Source organism: Aegilops tauschii, chromosome 3 (genome assembly GCF_002575655.3).
Source record: "Aegilops tauschii subsp. strangulata cultivar AL8/78 chromosome 3, Aet v6.0, whole genome shotgun sequence".
Classification (NCBI taxonomy): domain Eukaryota; kingdom Viridiplantae; phylum Streptophyta; class Magnoliopsida; order Poales; family Poaceae; genus Aegilops; species Aegilops tauschii.
Window position 1 is genome coordinate 403,216,151 of NC_053037.3, and position 4,448 is coordinate 403,220,598.

Below are 4,448 nucleotides of genomic sequence, written 5' to 3' on the forward strand. Positions count from 1 at the left end.
TTTAAAAATTTTCTTCAAAAGAACCCTCCCTTTCAAAATATTTTTTTATGGCAAGAGTTTTATTTGGATTCACCCAAGACTTGTTTTGGTCTTGGAGGTTCTTCCTTTTTATTTTGGACTCAAGCCAAAATGCTTTTCACTTGGGAAAAATGTCTTTTGAAAATTTCTTTGAAAATACTCGATAGCTTTTGGAATAATCCTTTACCACTTTCAACAAATCTCTCTTGGCATGACCTTAGTGCAAATCCACTCTCATAAACCTTTCCTTATCTTTGAATCATGATTTACTTCAAATCCAGCAAGTTGGACCTCTCCATATTTTTATTTTCCACTTATTTCTTATCAAAACAATTTCTACCTTATATCTTGATCATTGGAGGTTTGCAAAGGAACTACTCTTTCTGCTTTGATTCTTGCCCCCAAACCTTTTTCCCTTCCTAGTCCTTTGAACCCTCAACCAAGATCCATGAAGATCCACTGGTCTCCAGTTCAAAAATTTCAAACTATACTTGCTGCAAGTTTGGACCAGATTTGCCAAATTTGATGAAATTCATTCAAATCCTTCTCCAAAAATTCTGAGTAAAATCAGGCAGCCTCTGGGTGCATTGAGTGGTCACCTCACCAAGCCCCAGCTCCAGGAAAATATTTCTTCATACCTAATCATTTCATCGAACACCTTCAGAGCACTGTCAATATCAGGTTCAGTCAAATTCAGTTAACAGTGGCTGAATCACTGTCGTTTTCTTCAGTGTCTGTTGTTGATCTCGCCAGTGCCCGGCGTCGCCGTGTTTCCTGTCCCCTCCCCCTTGTCCCCTGCACCGCATGAGCGCCTGGATGCTTGCGGGCGTCGGCGACGAGCTGGAGGAGGTGCGCCGCCCCGTGACCGACGCCAGCGGCGGCTTTGCGGCCGCCAGAGAGAGGCGCAGCGCAGACGGCGCCACCGAGCGCCGCCCAAGCCACCGGAGAGCGCCGCGTGGTCTTCCACTCCCCAGTGTGCGCTGCCACCCTCGTCGTGAACTGCTGGGCGCGGAGCGCGCTCTCTGCCGCCGTCGTGCCCGTGCGGCCACCCCACCGTGGACCGGCGCCATTACGCCAAGACCGACCAGGATTAGCGGGGGAACGGCACCAGTACACCTCACCGATGCTGCCTGGCCACCTAAACTCCTTGCCAAGCCGCTGCCTCGCCGTAATTACTCGCCGGAGCAACCCCGTGCACGGCCACCCCTCGAGCCGCCTATAAATAGAGGCCCCGAGCTCCAGCTAGTACCCACACCACCTCTACACTCCACCAAGACCCTGCCTAGCCACTGGAAGAGCCCCGAGGAAGTCTCCTTCCTCAACTCCGGCCGCCGCGACCCGCCACGGGATCCAGCTCGATTCGCTCCCGTGCGTGCACCTCTGCCTCCCATCTCTTGCCAGTAGCTCTCTAGTGCATCCCTCCTTCTGACCCACGCTTCAATTTGAAGTTTGCAGCACACCATCGGAGTTCCCCACCATCGCCCGAGCCGCCGTCCGTCGGAGAAAGTGTCGCCGTCGACGTGGTGCTCCCCGACGCCCAAGTCCACCACCCACCGACGCGGAAGGACACGCTGATACTCTTGGTACACTCCGATCTCCCTGACTCGCCGTGGTTCGACGCCGGCGACCACCGCAGCCTTCGGGCGCCGGCGAGGTCTTTCAAACCTGACATGTGGACCCCCACGTCAGCCTCTCTTTCTTTCCCCGCGAACCGTTTTCTGATGACGCCTTCGGGCAGAGTACGTTTTCTCTGTGGGCTTGCGCGTTTCTATTTGAACCGTTTTCTGTTTTCTCAGTTAAACCCCTGGAACTTTTCTGTTTCATTACAGATGAGTCCCTGGACAGAAACCCTTATAACTTTTTAATAAAAAGGGCTTTTTGAGTGATTCTTTTTCTGACGGTCTTAAAATTTTGTCTAGTTTTTTATGGGATTTATTTGAAATTTTTTGGAACAACTTTTATGCACACGTTGGTTTTCACGTTAGTATGCTTTTTCGCTATACCGTAGGTTCCGGAAGAGGTGACGGAGCCGCGAACCTCGCCGAGCTAGACTCCGACTTCTCCGAACCAGGCAAGCATGTTTGAACCTTTGATATGATAGGTGTTTGCATGATTGCATGAAAGGTTGTGCATGGCATACGAGTATCAGTGAGTACCTCGTTGCATGTGAGGCAACTACCCGTATGTTCCAAAGTTACGGTGATCTCTGATGAGAGATGGCCTAGTCATGTGGTGACATGAAGGGCAGTAAGGTGGTACTGTTGTAGCATGCCAGCCTTACGTCATCCGTTAAATTCCGACGTTAACGTGGACGGAGTCACGTTATCGTTCTTCCCCCTTCCGTGCTACCACATGTTTTCTGCCAGAATGCGGTTTAGTAAGTTGGTAACCTCTTTCCGTGTACACACCAAACAGAGGGGCCGGGATGATGGTTCCATGGCCCTGGATTAAAGCCAGTCATCCGGTCAGGGGGCATGCGTGTTTCCGGTTGGGACCGAGAGAGGGGCACCCCTTAGAGCGCGCGTATAGAAATTTTGATCCCATGCTACGCGAGGTTGTAGCCTCCCCGTCTCAAGGTTTTTCTTGAACGTTGCCGAGGGTGATTCCTGGCTTCGGAATGTTGAATGGGTGTGTACTGGTTAGACGTGTTTCTTCCAAAACACCGTAGACGGAACTAGTCCCCGTGACTACTGAAATCCGTTGGCTGTGGTTAAAGTACAAACTCTGCAGAGTCAAATCCTTTCGAGTCATCGTATCCATGGTCAAGTATCGTGATCAGTGTATCCATATCTATGTCAAGTCCTCGTGGTTTGTTCTTCCTTCCGGTAAGTGAGCATGAGTAGTAGACTTAGCTGAACGTTACTCCTGTGGATGGACTAACCCTGTTGTTTATCTCATGCCTGATTATTCTCTGGATATGATTTAAATTCTTGAGCTAATAAGATGTTAAGTTATGAAGCCCTTTATGTGATGTCGCTCAGACGTCCGACTGTGGCATGTTTGTCTTTTATTCCCAATATAAGCCGTTTATGTGATGTCGCTCAGACGTCCGACTGTGGCATGTTTGTCTTTTACCCAATATAAGCCCTTTATGTGATGTCGCTCAGACGTCCGACTGTGGTATGCACTATATTTTATTTCCTTTTATAAGCCCTTTATGTGGTGTCGCCCTGACGCCCGACTGCGGCATTATTATTCTTGCAGTTTCCTCTCGAGGAGTCATTCAGAACCTCGTTTGGCACCCAGTATTTGTTTTGGGATTTCGGGCGGACTACAGCCCGACTTCTCTGTTATTTTCCCATGCATTATTATCTCTATGTCTGAACGCACTTGTTAATCTGTTCATATGCTTCATGTTTACATTTGTTATATCTTATGTCCAAACTGTCTTGCGAGTACTTTCATAGTACTCACCTGGCTTGTTGATTTGGCCAGATGTTGACGAAGGCGATCTCTTGGATGAAGAGTTTGATAGTGCGTCCGACGCCTAGAGGAGTCACAGTCAGTCCTGTGCGATCCCGGATATTGGTCACTTGTATTATTTACGCTTCCGCCACCCGCAATAAGTCTCCTCGAGCCTCACTCCGACGCTCGAAGAGCTGTAGTTTTCAGGAGTCATATCACCCACTTCGCGGTGATATTTCCACCACCGTTGTTATCGTGAGTTAGTAGTCATGCCACCCTATCCGCCGTTATGTTCTATCGGCATTCATGTAATAAATTGTTGAGCAGTCTCCGCTCAACCTTGTATTATATTCAGTACTCCTGGTATTTTTTCTTCTGTGACCAAGATATTGTCTACCAGTGAGAAGGAATTCTTCTTTACTGGTCCGTAAAAGGGATTGGTCTCTCAATAAATATTTTATTGAAAAACCGGTCATGACAGATAATATTTCATTAAATTAGTTACCTTGTTGTCCATGAGAAAGAACCCTTAGTACGGCGGATTCCCCAACCGAGCGGAGCTGGGTCGACCGCGAGCAGCGTCGAGAAAGTCAATGGCGATAGGCGGCGGCAAGCGGAAGTGGAGAAATGCGGTGGGGTTTGCCGGTAGCCTGGCGGCGGCGGCAGGCATCGAGCTAAGTAGTTGCCCCCGCAATAGACGGTGCCATGCATAGACGCGGAGGAGGTTGTGCAGGTGTGAATGGGGACCGGAGGGGGTGGCGGGAGGGTGAGGGTTTTTGTTATGTGGGGATGGTGAGGGTTTTCTTTTTTCTTTTTTGAATTGGGCGCTGTGGGTTTTCTGTCCCACAGAGAATTTCGGAGGCAACGGTTTACTAGAGCCAACCGTGTGTGATTGCCGCAACAGGCAAAATGAAAGTCATTGCACACGGGTTCCAATTTTGGGAACCGTGTGTGATTGACGTACTACCTCTGTCTTGGTTTATTGGTCCCCTTTGTAATTTGTACCAAATTTGGACCAAATATTT